Source organism: Oncorhynchus keta, unplaced genomic scaffold (assembly GCF_023373465.1).
Source record: "Oncorhynchus keta strain PuntledgeMale-10-30-2019 unplaced genomic scaffold, Oket_V2 Un_contig_3299_pilon_pilon, whole genome shotgun sequence".
In the NCBI taxonomy this organism is placed as follows: Eukaryota; Metazoa; Chordata; class Actinopteri; order Salmoniformes; family Salmonidae; genus Oncorhynchus; species Oncorhynchus keta.
The window spans coordinates 88,259-106,853 of record NW_026287180.1 but is presented as its reverse complement, the minus strand read 5'-3'; the positions used below and the strand labels follow the sequence as shown (position 1 = coordinate 106,853).

General features: G+C 45.0%; 1 long non-coding RNA gene across 1 annotated transcript; it reads left to right on the top strand.

Annotated features, from left to right (window-relative positions):
* Positions 1–15,914: 15,914 nt before the first annotated feature.
* Positions 15,915–17,136, top strand: LOC127923837 (uncharacterized). Its single transcript, XR_008115732.1, has 3 exons — positions 15,915–16,059; positions 16,135–16,209; positions 16,735–17,136. It is a non-coding gene; the product is annotated as an uncharacterized LOC127923837 (long non-coding RNA).
* The last annotated feature ends 1,459 nt before the right edge of the window (positions 17,137–18,595 follow it).

Sequence of the window (18,595 nt, the reverse complement as noted above, 5' to 3'; positions counted from 1 at the left end):
GACAGGACTCAACACACTGACAGGACTCTACACACTGACACTGACAGGACTCTGCACACTGACAGGACTCTACACACTGACAGGACTCTACACACTGACAGGACTCAACACACTGACAGGACTCTCTCTACACACTGACAGGAATCTACACACTGACAGGACTCTACACACTGACAGGACTCTACACACTGACAGGACTCTACACACTGACAGGACTCGACACACTGACAGGACTCTACACACTGACAGGACTCAACACACTGACAGGACTCTACACACTGACAGGACTCAACACACTGACAGGACTCTACACACTGACTGGACTCTACACACTGACAGGACTCTGACAGGACTCTACACACTGACAGGACTCGACACACTGACAGGACTCAACACACTGACAGGACTCTACACACTGACAGGACTCTACACACTGACAGGACTCAACACACTGACAGGACTCTCTCTACACACTGACAGGAATCTACACACTGACAGGACTCTACACACTGACAGGACTCTACACACTGACAGGACTCGACACACTGACAGGACTCTACACACTGACAGGACTCAACACACTGACAGGACTCTACACACTGACAGGACTCAACACACTGACAGGACTCTGACAGGACTCTACACACTGACAGGACTCTACACACTGACAGGACTCAACACACTGACAGGACTCTGACAGGACTCTACACACTGACAGGACTCTGACAGGACTCTACACATTGACAGGACTCTACACACTGACAGGACTCTACACACTGACAGGACTCAACACACTGACAGGACTCTGACAGGACTCTACACACTGACAGGACTCTGACAGGACTCTACACACTGACAGGACTCTACACATTGACAGGTCTCTATACACTGACAGACACTGTCACTTCAACACACACAAACACACACACATTTTCACTCCTACTCACACAAATACTGATTCTACACCCCCCCACACCCACTCACATACAAACTGCTGCTACTCTGTCTGTCTTATATCCTGTTGCCTAATCACACTAACCCTATACATATCTACCTCCATCACTCCAGTATCCCTGTCCCCTTCCCCCAAAACATATCTACCTCCATCACTCCAGTATCCCTTCCCCCTATACATATCTACCTCCATCACTCCAGTATCCCTGTCTCCTAACCCCTATACATATCTACCTCCATCACTCCAGTATCCCTGTCCCCTTCCCCCAAAACATATCTACCTCCATCACTCCAGTATCCCTGTCACCTTCCCCTATACATATCTACCTCCATCACTCCAGTATCCCTGTCTCCTAACCCCTATACATATCTACCTCCATCACTCCAGTATCCCTGTCTCCTTCCCCTATACATATCTACCTCCATCACTCCAGTATCCCTGTCACCTTCCTCCTATACATATCTACCTCCATCACTCCAGTATCCCTGTCTCCTTCCCCTATACATATCTACCTCCATCACTCCAGTATCCCTGTCTCCTTCCCCCTATACATATCTACCTCCATCACTCCAGTATCCCCTTCCCCCCTATACATATCTACCTCCATCACTCCAGTATCCCTGTCTCCTTCCCCCTATACATATCTACCTCCATCACTCCAGTATCCCTGTCACCTTCCTCCTATACATATCTACCTCCATCACTCCAGTATCCCTGTCTCCTAACCCCTATACATATCTACCTCCATCACTCCAGTATCCCTGTCCCCTTCCCCCTATACATATCTACCTCCATCACTCCAGTATCCCTGTCTCCTTCCCCCTATACATATCTACCTCCATCACTCCAGTATCCCTGTCTCCTTCCCCCTATACATATCTACCTCCATCACTCCAGTATCCCTGTCTCCTAACCCCTATACATATCTACCTCCATCACTCCAGTATCCCTGTCCCCTTCCCCCTATACATATCTACCTCCATCACTCCAGTATCCCTGTCTCCTTACCCCTATACATATCTACCTCCATCACTCCAGTATCCCTGTCTCCTAACCCCTATACATATCTACCTCCATCACTCCAGTATCCCCTTCCCCCTATACATATCTACCTCCATCACTCCAGTATCCCTGTCCCCTTACCCCTATACATATCTACCTCCATCACTCCAGTATCCCTGTCTCCTAACCCCTATACATATCTACCTCCATCACTCCAGTATCCCTGTCTCCTTCCCCCTATACATATCTACCTCCATCACTCCAGTATCCCTGTCTCCTTCCCCTATACATATCTACCTCCATCACTCCAGTATCCCTGTCTCCTTCCCCTATACATATCTACCTCCATCACTCCAGTATCCCCTTACCCCTATACATATCTACCTCCATCACTCCAGTATCCCTTTCCCCCTATACATATCTACCTCCATCACTCCAGTATCCCTGTCCCCTTCCCCTATACATATCTACCTCCATCACTCCAGTATCCCTGTCTCCTAACCCCTATACATATCTACCTCCATCACTCCAGTATCCCTGTCTCCTAACCCCTATACATATCTACCTCCATCACTCCAGTATCCCTGTCTCCTTCCCCTATACATATCTACCTCCATCACTCCAGTATCCCCTTACCCCTATACATATCTACCTCCATCACTCCAGTATCCCTGTCTCCTTCCCCTATACATATCTACCTCCATCACTCCAGTATCCCTGGCTCCTTCCCCTATACATATCTACCTCCATCACTCCAGTATCCCTGTTACTACATATCTACCTCCATCACCCAGTATCCCTTACCCCTATACATATCTACCTCCATCACTCCAGTATCCCTGTCTCCTTCCCCCTATACATATCTACCTCCATCACTCCAGTATCCCCTTCCCCCTATACATATCTACCTCCATCACTCCAGTATCCCCTTACCCCTATACATATCTACCTCCATCACTCCAGTATCCCCTTCCCCCTATACATATCTACCTCCATCACTCCAGTATCCCCTTACCCCTATACATATCTACCTCCATCACTCCAGTATCCCCTCCCCCTATACATATCTACCTCCATCACTCCAGTATCCCTGTCTCCTTCCCCCTATACATATCTACCTCCATCACTCCAGTATCCCTGTCTCCTTCCCCCTATACATATCTACCTCCATCACTCCAGTATCCCCTTACCCCCTATACATATCTACCTCCATCACTCCAGTATCCCTTCCCCTATACATATCTACCTCCATCACTCCAGTATCCCTGTCCCCTTCCCCTATACATATCTACCTCCATCACTCCAGTATCCCTGTCTCCTAACCCCTATACATATCTACCTCCATCACTCCAGTATCCCTGTCTCCTAACCCCTATACATATCTACTCCATCACTCCAGTATCCCTGTCTCCTTCCCCCCTATACATATCTACCTCCATCACTCCAGTATCCCTTACCCCTATACATATCTACCTCCATCACTCCAGTATCCCTGTCTCCTTCCCCCTATACATATCTACCTCCATCACTCCAGTATCCCTGGCTCCTTCCCCCTATACATATCTACCTCCATCACTCCAGTATCCCCCTTCCCCTATACATATCTACCTCCATCACTCCAGTATCCCTGTTACCCCCTATACATATCTACCTCCATCACTCCAGTATCCCTGTCTCCTTCCCCTATACATATCTACCTCCATCACTCCAGTATCCCTGTCTCCTTCCCCCTATACATATCTACCTCCATCACTCCAGTATCCCCTTCCCCTATACATATCTACCTCCATCACTCCAGTATCCCTGTCTCCTTACCCCTATACATATCTACCTCCATCACTCCAGTATCCCCTTCCCCCTATACATATCTACCTCCATCACTCCAGTATCCCTGTCTCCTAACCCCTATACATATCTACCTCCATCACTCCAGTATCCCTGTCCCCTTCCCCCTATACATATCTACCTCCATCACTCCAGTATCCCTGTCTCCTAACCCCTATACATATCTACCTCCATCACTCCAGTATCCCTGTCCCCTTCCCCCTATACATATCTACCTCCATCACTCCAGTATCCCCTTCCCCCTATACATATCTACCTCCATCACTCCAGTATCCCCTTCCCCCTATACATATCTACCTCCATCACTCCAGTATCCCTGTCTCCTATACATATCTACCTCCATCACTCCAGTATCCCTGTCCCCTTACCCCTATACATATCTACCTACATCACTCCAGTATCCCTGTCTCCTTCCCCTATACATATCTACCTCCATCACTCCAGTATCCCTGTCTCCTTCCCCCTATACATATCTACCTCCATCACTCCAGTATCCCTGTCTCCTAACCCCTATACATATCTACCTCCATCACTCCAGTATCCCTGTCTCCTTCCCCTATACATATCTACCTCCATCACTCCAGTATCCCCTTACCCCTATACATATCTACCTCCATCACTCCAGTATACCTGTCTCCTAACCCCTATACATATCTACCTCCATCACTCCAGTATCCCTGTCTCCTTCCCCTATACATATCTACCTCCATCACTCCAGTATCCCTGGCTCCTTCCCCCTATACATATCTACCTCCATCACCCAGTATCCCTGTCCCCTTCCCTCTATACATATCTACCTCCATCACTCCAGTATCCCTGTCTCCTAACCCCTATACATATCTACCTCCATCACTCCAGTATCCCTGTCTCCTTCCCCTATACATATCTACCTCCATCACTCCAGTATCCCTGTCTCCTTCCCCCTATACATATCTACCTCCATCACTCCAGTATCCCTGTCTCCTCTTCCCCTATACATATCTACCTCCATCACTCAGTATCCCTGTCCCCTTCCCCTATACATATCTACCTCCATCACTCCAGTATCCCTGTCTCCTTCCCCTATACATATCTACCTCCATCACTCCAGTATCCCTGTCTCCTTCCCCTATACATATCTACCTCCATCACTCCAGTATCCCCGTCTCCTTCCCCCTATACATATCTACCTCCATCACTCCAGTATCCCTGTCTCCTTCCCCCTATACACATCTACCTCCATCACTACAGTATCCCTGTCTCCTTCCCCCTATACATATCTACCGCCATCACTCCAGTATCCCTGTCTCCTTCCCCTATACATATCTACCTCCATCACTCCAGTATCCCTGTCTCCTTCCCCTATACATATCTACCTCCATCACTCCAGTATCCCTGTCTCTTCCCCTATACATATCTACCTCCATCACTCCAGTATCCCTGTCTTTCCCCTATACATATCTACCTCCATCACTCCAGTATCCCTGTCCCCTTCCCCCTATACATATCTACCTCCATCACTCCAGTATCCCTGTCTCCTTCCCCTATACATATCTACCTCCATCACTCCAGTATCCCTGTCTCCTAACCCCTATACATATCTACCTCCATCACTCCAGTATCCCTGTCTCCTTCCCCTATACATATCTACCTCCATCACTCCAGTATCCCTGTCCCCCCATACATATCTACCTCCATCACTCCAGTATCCCTGTCTCCTTCCCCCTATACATATCTACCTCCATCACTCCAGTATCCCTGGCTCCTTCCCCCTATACATATCTACCTCCATCACTCAGTATCCCTGTCTCCCCCTATACATATCTACCTCCATCACTCCAGTATCCCTTACCCCTATACATATCTACCTCCATCACTCCAGTATCCCTGTCTCCTTCCCCTATACATATCTACCTCCATCACTCCAGTATCCCTGTCTCCTTCCCCCTATACATATCTACCTCCATCACTCCAGTATCCCTGTCTCCTTCCCTATACATATCTACCTCCATCACTCCAGTATCCCTGTCTCCTTCCCCCTATACATATCTACCTCCATCACTCCAGTATCCCCTTACCCCTATACATATCTACCTCCATCACTCCAGTATCCCCTTCCCTATACATATCTACCTCCATCACTCCAGTATCCCTGTCCCCTTCCCCTATACATATCTACCTCCATCACTCCAGTATCCCTGTCTCCTTCCCCCTATACATATCTACCTCCATCACTCCAGTATCCCCTGTCCCCTATACATATCTACCTCCATCACAGTATCCCTTCCCCCCTATACATATCTACATCACTCCAGTATCCCTGTCCCTTCCCCTATACATATCTACCTCCATCACTCCAGTATCCCTGTCTCCTTCCCCTATACATATCTACCTCCATCACTCCAGTATCCCTGTCTCCTTCCCCTATACATATCTACCTCCATCACTCCAGTATCCCTGTCTCCTTCCCCCTATACATATCTACCTCCATCACTCCAGTATCCCTGTCCCTTCCCCTATACATATCTACCTCCATCACTCCAGTATCCCTGTCTCCTTCCCCTATACATATCTACCTCCATCACTCCAGTATCCCTGGCTCCTTCCCCTATACTATCTACCTCCATCACTCCAGTATCCCCTTACCCCTATACATATCTACCTCCATCACTCCAGTATCCCTATACATATCTACCTCCATCACTCCAGTATCCCTGTCTCCTTCCCCCTATACATATCTACCTCCATCACTAGTATCCCTTGTCCCTTCCCCTATACATATCTACTCCATCACTCCAGTATCCCTTTTTATACATATCTACCTATCACCCAGTATCCCTGTCTCCTTCCCCTATACATATCTACCTCCATCACTCCAGTATCCCTTCCCCTATACATATCTACCTCCATCACTCCAGTATCCCTGTCTCCTAACCCCTATACATATCTACCTCCATCACTCCAGTATCCCTGTCTCCTTCCCCCCTATACATATCTACCTCCATCACTCCAGTATCCCTGTCTCCTTCCCCTATACATATCTACCTCCATCACTCCAGTATCCCTGTCCCTTCCCCTATACATATCTACCTCCATCACTCCAGTATCCCTGTCTCCTTCCCCTATACATATCTACCTCCATCACTCCAGTATCCCCTTCCCCCTATACATATCTACCTCCATCACTCCAGTATCCCTGTCTCCTATACATATCTACCTCCATCACTCCAGTATCCCTGTCCCTTCCCCTATACATATCTACCTCCATCACTCCAGTATCCCTGTCTCCTTCCCCTATACATATCTACCTCCATCACTCCAGTATCCCTGTCTCCTTCCCCTATACATATCTACCTCCATCACTCCAGTATCCCTGTCTCCTTCCCCCTATACATATCTACCTCCATCACTCCAGTATCCCTGTCTCCTTCCCCCTATACATATCTACCTCCATCACAGTATCCCCCTTACCCCTATACATATCTACCTCCATCACTCCAGTATACCTGTCTCCTTCCCCTATACATATCTACCTCCATCACTCCAGTATCCCTGTCTCCTTCCCCTATACATATCTACCTCCATCACCCAGTATCCCTGGCTCCTTCCCCCTATACATATCTACCTCCATCACTCCAGTATCCCTGTCCCCTTCCCTCTATACATATCTACCTCCATCACTCCAGTATCCCTGTCTCCTTCCCCTATACATATCTACCTCCATCACTCCAGTATCCCTGTCTCCTTCCCCTATACATATCTACCTCCATCACTCCAGTATCCCTGTCTCCTTCCCCCTATACATATCTACCTCCATCACCCAGTATCCCCTTCCCCCTATACATATCTACCTCCATCACCCAGTATCCCTGTCCCCTTCCCCCTATACATATCTACCTCCATCACTCCAGTATCCCTGTCTCCTTCCCCCTATACATATCTACCTCCATCACTCCAGTATCCCCTTCCCCTATACATATCTACCTCCATCACTCCAGTATCCCTGTCTCCTTCCCCTATACATATCTACCTCCATCACTCCAGTATCCCTGTCTCCTTCCCCCTATACATATCTACCTCCATCACTCCAGTATCCCTGTCCCCTTCCCCCTATACATATCTACCTCCATCACTCCAGTATCCCTGTCTCCTTCCCCCTATACATATCTACCTCCATCACTCCAGTATCCCTGTCCCCTTCCCCCTATACATATCTACCTCCATCACTCCAGTATCCCTGTCACCTTCCCTCTATACATATCTACCTCCATCACTCCAGTATCCCCTTACCCCTATACATATCTACCACCATCACTCCAGTATCCCTGTCTCCTTCCCCCTGTACATATCTACCTCCATCACTCCAGTATCCCTGTACATGTTAATATGGTACTGAACTGACTTTTTAAATAGTTCCTTTATATAGTGTGCTACTTTCTTAATTTATTTCTTATTCTTATTTCTAGTATTTATTGTTTTCTAGTAATACATTGTTATTGATTTATTGCTTTGTTGGGTTTTGAGTTTGAAAGACATTTCACTGTTCTTGTTCATGTGACATTACAACTGTAAGCTACCCACCGCTAAAGGCAAGTTATCATATGTTTACTGTATGTATTTTCAATGTATATATATGTATTGAATCTTGTTATGTTCATACAAATATTTACGCATGTTAAATACATAAGACTGTAAAAACACACAACACACCTACCAGGGTAGTTATTTAATGTCTGGTTATGACACCTACATGAACCTACCAGGGTAGTTATTTAATGTCTGGTTATGACACCTACATGCACCTACCAGGGTAGTTATTTAATGTCTGGTTATGACACCTACATGAACCTACCAGGGTAGTTATTTAATGTCTGGTTATGACACCTACATGAACCTACCAGGTAGTTATTTAATGTCTGGTTATGACACCTACATGAACCTACCAGGGTAGTTATTTAATGTCTGGTTATGACACCTACATGAACCTACCAGGGTAGTTATTTAATGTCTGGTTATGACACCTACATGAACCTACCAGGGTAGTTATTTAATGTCTGGTTATGACACCTACATGAACCTACCAGGGTAGTTATTTAATGTCTGGTTATGACACCTACATGAACCTACCAGGGTAGTTATTTAATGTCTGGTTATGACACCTACATGAACCTACCAGGGTAGTTATTTAATGTCTGGTTATGACACCTACATAAGACTGTCAAAACACACACAACCTACCAGGGTAGTTATTTAATGTCTGGTTATGACACCTACATGAACCTACCAGGGTAGTTATTTAATGTCTGGTTATGACACCTACATGAACCTACCAGGGTAGTTATTTAATGTCTGGTTATGACACCTACATGAACCTACCAGGGTAGTTATTTAATGTCTGGTTATGACACCTACATGAACCTACCAGGGTAGTTATTTAATGTCTGGTTATGACACCTACATGAACCTACCAGGGTAGTTATTTAATGTCTGGTTATGACACCTACATGAACCTACCAGGTAGTTATTTAATGTCTGGTTATGACACCTACATGAACCTACCAGGGTAGTTATTTAATGTCTGGTTATGACACCTACATGAACCTACCAGGGTAGTTATTTAATGTCTGGTTATGACACCTACATGAACCTACCAGGGTAGTTATTTAATGTCTGGTTATGACACCTACATAAACCTGCCAGGGTAGTTATTTAAATGTCTGGTTATGACACCTACATGAACCTACCTACCACCTACATGAACCTACCAGGGTAGTTATTTAATGTCTGGTTATGACACCTACATGAACCTACCAGGGTAGTTATTTAATGTCTGGTTATGACACCTACATGAACCTACCAGGGTAGTTATTTAATGTCTGGTTATGACACCTACATGAACCTACCAGGGTAGTTATTTAATGTCTGGTTATGACACCCTACCAGGGTACATGACACCTACATGAACCTACCAGGGTAGTTATTTAATGTCTGGTTATGACACCTACATGAACCTACCAGGGTAGTTATTTAATGTCTGGTTATGACACCTACATGAACCTACCAGGGTAGTTATTTAATGTCTGGTTATGACACCTACATGAACCTACCAGGGTAGTTATTTAATGTCTGGTTATGACACCTACATGAACCTACCAGGGTAGTTATTTAATGTCTGGTTAGGACACCTACATGAACCTACCAGGGTAGTTATTTAATGTCTGGTTATGACACCTACATGAGACTGTCAAACACAACCTACCAGGGTAGTTATTTAATGTCTGGTTATGACACCTACATAAGACTGTCAAAACACACACAACCTACCAGGGTAGTTATTTAATGTCTGGTTATGACACCTACATGAACCTACCAGGGTAGTTATTTAATGTCTGGTTATGACACCTACATGAACCTACCAGGGTAGTTATTTAATGTCTGGTTATGACACCTACATGAACCTACCAGGGTAGTTATTTAATGTCTGGTTATGACACCTACATGAACCTACCAGGGTAGTTATTTAATGTCTGGTTATGACACCTACATGAACCTACCAGGGTAGTTATTTAATGTCTGGTTATGACACCTACATGAACCTACCAGGGTAGTTATTTAATGTCTGGTTATGACACCTACATGAACCTACCAGGGTAGTTATTTAATGTCTGGTTATGACACCTACATGAACCTACCAGGGTAGTTATTTAATGTCTGGTTATGACACCTACATGAACCTACCAGGGTAGTTATTTAAATGTCTGGTTATGACACCTACATGAACCTACCAGGGTAGTTATTTAATGTCTGGTTATGACACCTACATGAACCTACCAGGGTAGTTATTTAATGTCTGGTTATGACACCTACATGAACCTACCAGGGTAGTTATTTAATGTCTGGTTATGACACCTACATGAACCTACCAGGGTAGTTATTTAATGTCTGGTTATGACCACTACATGAACCTACCAGGGTAGTTATTTAATGTCTGGTTATGACACCTACATGAACCTACCAGGGTAGTTATTTAATGTCTGGTTATGACACCTACATGAACCTACCAGGGTAGTTATTTAATGTCTGGTTATGACACCTACATGAACCTACCAGGGTAGTTATTTAATGTCTGGTTATGACACCTACATGCACCTACCAGGGTAGTTATTTAATGTCTGGTTATGACACCTACATGAACCTACCAGGGTAGTTATTTAATGTCTGGTTATGACACCTACATGAACCTACCAGGGTAGTTATTTAATGTCTGGTTATGACACCTACATAAGACTGTCAAAACACACACAACCTACCAGGGTAGTTATTTAATGTCTGGTTATGACACCTACATGAGACTGTCAAAACACACACAACCTACCAGGTAGTTATTTAATGTCTGGTTATGACACCTACATGAACCTACCAGGGTAGTTATTTAATGTCTGGTTATGACACCTGGGACATGAACCTACCAGGGTAGTTATTTAATGTCTGGTTATGACACCTACATGAACCTACCAGGGTAGTTATTTAATGTCTGGTTATGACACCTACATGAACCTACCAGGGTAGTTATTTAATGTCTGGTTATGACACCTACATGAACCTACCAGGGTAGTTATTTAATGTCTGGTTATGACACCTACATGAACCTACCAGGGTGTTATTTAATGTCTGGTTATGACACCTACATGAACCTACCAGGGTAGTTATTTAATGTCTGGTTATGACACCTACATGAACCTACCAGGGTAGTTATTTAATGTCTGGTTATGACACCTACATGAACCTACCAGGGTAGTTATTTAATGTCTGGTTATGACACCTACATGAACCTACCAGGGTAGTTATTTAATGTCTGGTTATGACACCTACATGAACCTACCAGGGTAGTTATTTAATGTCTGGTTATGACACCTACATGAACCTACCAGGTAGTTATTTAATGTCTGGTTATGACACCTACATGAACCTACCAGGGTAGTTATTTAATGTCTGGTTATGACACCCCACATGAACCTACCAGGGTAGTTATTTAATATCTGGTTATGACACCTACATGAACCTACCAGGGTAGTTATTTAATGTCTGGTTATGATTTAGAACCTACCAGGTAGTTATTTTTAATGTCTGGTTATGACACCTACATGAACCTACCAGGGTAAGTTATTTAATGTCTGGTTATGACACCTACATGCACCTACCAGGGTAGTTATTTAATGTCTGGTTATGACACCTACATGAACCTACCAGGGTAGTTATTTAATGTCTGGTTATGACACCTACATGAACCTACCAGGGTAGTTATTTAATGTCTGGTTATGACACCTACATGAACCTACCACACACGGCAGAACATTCCATTTGCACCAGAACTTGTGAACTGTATGTTTATGTTACGTAACATCTTATGAAATTGACCATATTAAATTATAATTGTAATTGCGCACAAATTGATGTCAGACATGCCGCTACCCCTCCTTGTCGGGATGCGTTTGGTGAGTAAGGATACTATGTGGTGAAGTATGCGCTGGGAAAAGTCTGTCCGAGTGACCAGGAGGGCTCTTATTTTGATTCATTGCATTTCTGAAGAATATTGAGGTGGGATTCAAAGAATCCTAGACAACAGAAGTTGTGTGTTTTGAACTTCGGAGTAGAGAGTCGAAGGAGTCATCTCAGGGGTGAAAACGGATGTTCAGGTTTAATTCCCGGTCTGGTTTTAGCCCAGGTGTCTGACCTGCTGGTGAGTGGAGGAGATGTTCAGGTTGAATTCCCGGTCTGGTTTTAGCCCGGTGTCTGACCTGCTGGGTGAGGTTTTAGCCCTGCGTCTGACCTGCTGGGTGAGTGGAGGAGATGTTCAGGTTGAATTCCCGGTCTGGTTTTAGCCCTGTAACCTGCTGGGTGAGTGGAGGAGATGTTCAGGTTGAATTCCCGGTCTGGTTTTAGCCGGCGTCTGACCTGCTGGGTGAGTGGAGGAAAAAGAGTCTGTCGGTCCGGTTGGTTTCTGATAAAGAGCAAATACATAAGCATGTGAAGCTTGGTTATGTAACAGGATGGATGGTAAAGGGGGTAAGGGAGGATACCTAGTCATGTGAAGCTTGGTTATGTAACAGGATAGTAACGGGGGTAAGGGAGGATACCTAGTCATGTGAAGCTTGGTTATGTAACAGGATGGATAGTAAAGGGGGTAAGGGAGGATACCTAGTCATGTGAAGCTTGGTTATGTAACAGGATAGTAAAGGGGGTAAGGGAGGATACCTAGTCATGTGAAGCTTGGTTATGTAACAGGATAGTAAAGGGGGTAAGGGAGGATACCTAGTCATGTGAAGCTTGGTTATGTAACAGGATAGTAAAGGGGTAAGGGGGGATGCCTAGTCATGTGAAGCTTGGTTATGTAACAGGATGGATAGTAAAGGGGGTAAGGGAGGATACCTAGTCATGTGAAGCTTGGTTATGTAACAGGATTGATAGTAAAGGGGGTAAGGGAGGATACCTAGTCATGTGAAGCTTGGTTATGTAACAGGATAGTAAAGGGGGTAAGGGAGGATACCTAGTCATGTGAAGCTTGGTTATGTAACAGGATGGATAGTAAAGGGGGTAAGGGAGGATACCTAGTCATGTGAAGGTTGGTTATGTAACAGGATAGTAAAGGGGGTAAGGGAGGATACCTAGTCATGTGAAGCTTGGTTATGTAACAGGATGGTAAAGGGGTAAGGGAGGATACCTAGTCATGTGAAGCTTGGTTATGTAACAGGATGGTAAAGGGGTAAGGGAGGATACCTAGTCATGTGAAGCTTGGTTATGTAACAGGATGGATAGTAAAGGGGGTAAGGGAGGATACCTAGTCATGTGAAGCTTGGTTATGTAACAGGATGGTAAATGGGGGTAAGGGAGGATACCTAGTCATGTGAAGCTTGGTTATGTAACAGGATAGTAAAGGGGGTAAGGGGGGATACCTAGTCATGTGAAGCTTGGTTATGTAACAGGATAGTAAAGGGGTAAGGGAGGATACCTAGTCATGTGAAGCTTGGTTATGTAACAGGATGGATAGTAAAGGGGGTAAGGGGAGGATACCTAGTCATGTGAAGCTTGGTTATGTAACAGGATAGTAAAGGGGGGTAAGGGAGGATACCTAGTCATGTGAAGCTTGGTTATGTAACAGGATAGTAAAGGGGGTAAGGGGGGATGCCTAGTCATGTGAAGCTTGGTTATGTAACAGGATGGTAAAGGGGGTAAGGGAGGATACCTAGTCATGTGAAGCTTCTGTTAGTAACAGTTGTAGAGGGGGTGGAGCTTCATGTAACGCCATGGGATAGTGGGTTCGATAAGGGGGATACCCTAGTCATGTGAAGACTTGGTTATAAAAGCGATAAATGGCATATATTATTATTATTATTATATATTATGTGAAGCTTGGTTATGTAACAGGATTGATAGTAAAGGGGGTAAGGGAGGATACCTAGTCATGTGAAGCTTGGTTATGTAACAGGATAGTAAAGGGGGTAAGGGAGGATACCTAGTCATGTGAAGCTTGGTTATGTAACAGGATGGATAGTAAAGGGGGTAAGGGAGGATACCTAGTCATGTGAAGCTTGGTTATGTAACAGGATAGTAAAGGGGGTAAGGGAGGATACCTAGTCATGTGAAGCTTGGTTATGTAACAGGATGGTAACGGGGGTAAGGGAGGATACCTAGTCATGTGAAGCTTGGTTATGTAACAGGATGGTAAAGGGGGTAAGGGAGGATACCTAGTCATGTGAAGCTTGGTTATGTAACAGGATGGATAGTAAAGGGGGTAAGGGAGGATACCTAGTCATGTGAAGCTTGGTTATGTAACAGGATAGTAACGGGGGTAAGGGAGGATACCTAGTCATGTGAAGCTTGGTTATGTAACAGGATGGTAACGGGGTAAAGGAGGATACCTAGTCATGTGAAGCTTGGTTATGTAACAGGATGGTAACGGGGTAAAGGAGGATACCTAGTCATGTGAAGCTTGGTTATGTAACAGGATGGATGGTAAAGGGGGTAAGGGAGGATACCTAGTCATGTGAAGCTTGGTTATGTAACAGGATGGTAACGGGGGTAAAGGAGGATACCTAGTCATGTGAAGCTTGGTTATGTAACAGGATGGTAAAGGGGGTAAAGGAGGATACCTAGTCATGTGAAGCTTGGTTATGTAACAGGATGGTAACGGGGTAAAGGAGGATACCTAGTCATGTGAAGCTTGGTTATGTAACAGGATGGTAAAGGGGGTAAGGGAGGATACCTAGTCATGTGAAGCTTGGTTATGTAACAGGATAGTAACGGGGTAAGGGAGGATACCTAGTCATTTTTTTGCGTCGTCACTGCAAGCAATCACGACTCTCAAAACCTCTGTTTACTTCTGAAGATCAGTTTAGCACCGTCCTAAAAACCCGATTCAAATTCGACACAAACCTTCAAATAGCTATGTAATCACATATTATATAAAAATATTTATAGTGTTTTATTTACATTTTAGAGGCGATAAGGTGATAAGCTGGACAGATCGAGTGAAAAAAAGCAATTATCTCTCCTTCTCACTATCACGCATTAGTTTCGCTTCCCCACCCGACATTTTTAAAAAGACCCGACGGGGCTCATTGCCTGCTTGAATTATGCAGAAACGGGCAGAGTTTAGGTCATGTAATTGATTCTGTTGGAAAGGGGAGAAAGTCTGCTTTACAATGGTATTGACATTACAGTTGATCTGGAAGTATTACGTTTTTGGGGCGCTAAAATACGGTCAATTGTACGGACCAAGGCGATGTACAAAGGTGAGTGAGTTTACGTTAGTTAGCGCATGTGCCTAACGATTAGCACTAACGTAAAATATCCCTTAGCTAGCATGTCAGCACCTGTGGGGTCTGGGAGAAGTCTGACGACACAAACGATGAGCTAACTAGCTAGCTAAACATTGCCTAAATATCCGTGCCCTGGTGGGCTAACATGAGTTATTATGTCACCATGTGGAAAAGTGTAACTACACGAACAGTGAGCTAACGTTAACTCGCTGTGATGATCGTCATTGGAATGAGGATCAGACCAAAGCGCAGCGTGGTAGGTGTTCATCAGTATATTTATTAGATAAACAGGGTAAACATTGGAATGAGGATCAGACCAAAGCGCAGCGTGGTAGGTGTTCATCAGTATATTTATTAGGTAAACAGGGTAAACATTGGAATGAGGATCAGACCAAAGCGCAGCGTGGTAGGTGTTCATCAGTATATTTATTAGGTAAACAGGGTAAACATTGGAATGAGGTGAGGACCAAAGCGCAGCGTGGTAGGTGTTCATCAGTATATTTATTAGGTAAACAGGGTAAATATTGGAATGAGGATCAGACCAAAGCGCAGCGTGGTAGGTGTTCATCAGTATATTTATTAGGTAAACAGGGTAAACATTGGAATGAGGTGAGGACCAAAGCGCAGCGTGGTAGGTGTTCATCAGTATATTTATTAGGTAAACAGGGTAAACATTGGAATGAGGATCAGACCAAAGCGCAGCGTGGTAGGTGTTCATCAGTATATTCATTAGGTAAACAGGGTAAACATTGGAATGAGGATCAGACCAAAGCGCAGCGTGGTAGGTGTTCATCAGTATATTTATTAGGTAAACAGGGTAAACATTGGAATGAGGATCAGACCAAAGCGCAGCGTGGTAGGTGTTCATCAGTATATTTATTAGGTAAACAGGGTAAACATTGGAATGAGGATCAGACCAAAGCGCAGCGTGGTAGGTGTTCATCAGTATATTTATTAGGTAAACAGGGTAAACATTGGAATGAGGATCAGACCAAAGCGCAGCGTGGTAGGTGTTCATCAGTATATTTATTAGGTAAACAGGGTAAACATTGGAATGAGGATCAGACCAAAGCGCAGCGTGGTAGGTGTTCATCAGTATATTTATTAGGTAAACAGGGTAAATATTGGAATGAGGATCAGACCAAAGCGCAGCGTGGTAGGTGTTCATCAGTATATTTATTAGGTAAACAGGGTAAACATTGGAATGAGGTGAGGACCAAAGCGCAGCGTGGTAGGTGTTCATCAGTATATTTATTAGGTAAACAGGGTAAACATTGGAATGAGGTGAGGACCAAAGCGCAGCGTGGTAGGTGTTCATCAGTATATTTATTAGGTAAACAGGGTAAACATTGGAATGAGGTGAGGACCAAAGCGCAGCGTGGTAGGTGTTCATCAGTATATTTATTAGGTAAACAGGGTAAACATTGGAATGAGGATCAGACCAAAGCGCAGCGTGGTAGGTGTTCATCAGTATATTTATTAGGTAAACAGGGTAAACATTGGAATGAGGATCAGACCAAAGCGCAGCGTGGTAGGTGTTCATCAGTATATTCATTAGGTAAACAGGGTAAACATTGGAATGAGGTGAGGACCAAAGCGCAGCGTGGTAGGTGTTCATCAGTATATTTATTAGGTAAACAGGGTAAACATTGGAATGAGGATCAGACCAAAGCGCAGCGTGGTAGGTGTTCATCAGTATATTTATTAGGTAAACAGGGTAAACATTGGAATGAGGATCAGACCAAAGCGCAGCGTGGTAGGTGTTCATCAGTATATTCATTAGGTAAACAGGGTAAACATTGGAATGAGGATCAGACCAAAGCGCAGCGTGGTAGGTGTTCATCAGTATATTTATTAGGTAAACAGGGTAAACATTGGAATGAGGTGAGGACCAAAGCGCAGCGTGGTAGGTGTTCATCAGTATATTTATTCAACAGAGAACACTAAACAAAATAACAAAGGACAACAAAATGAAACAGTTCTGAAAGGTGACAGACACATAACAGAAAACAACCACCCACGAAACACAGGTGGGAAAAGGCTACCTAAGTTTGATTCTCAATCAGAGACAACTATGAAACCTGCCTCTGATTGAGGCCAAACACAAAACACAACATAGAAAAAGGAACATAGACAACCCACGCAACTCACGCCCTGACCATACTGGGGCGGCAGCGTAGCCTAGTGGTTAGAGCGTTGGAGTTCAAACCCCCGAGCTGACAAGGTATAAATCTGTCGTTCTGCCCCTGAACAGGCAGTTAACCCACTGGTCCGAGGCCGTCATTGAGAATAAGAATTTGTTCTTAACTGACTTGCCTAGTTAAATAAAGGTAAAATAAAATCCAATAAAATACTAAAACAAAGACAAAACAAAATAACTAAAGTCAGAACGTGACAGTACCCCCCACCCCCAAAGGTGCGGACTCCGGCCGCAAAACCTGAACCTATAGGGGAGGATCTGGGTGGGTGTCTGTCCGCGGTGACGGCTCTGGCGCGGGACGTGGACCCCACTCCACCATAGTCTTTGTCCGCCTACTAACCTGCCTCCGTGGCCTCTTTAGAGCGGCGACCCTCGCCGCCGACCTCGGACTGGGGACCCTAGTCACGGGTCCCGAATGGACGGGAGATTTCGAAGGCACCGGACAGGCGGGAGACTCCGGCAGCTTCGGAGTGAGGGGCGATTCCGGCAGCTTCGGAGTGAGGGGCGATTCCGGCAGCGCCGGAGTGACGGGGCGATTCTGGCAGCTCCTGACAGACGGGCGGCTCTGGCAGCTCCTGACAGACATGCGGCTCTGGCAGCTCCTGACAGACAGGCGGCTCTGGCAGCTCCTGACAGACGACCGGCTCTGGCAGCTCCTGACAAGCGGCCGGCTCTGGCAGCACCTGACAGAAGGGAGACTCTGGCAGTTCTGGACAGGAGGGAGACTCTGGCAGTGCTGGACAGATGTGTTAGTGCTACTGAATGGAATAGTCTACAATCCATGCTTCATCTAGA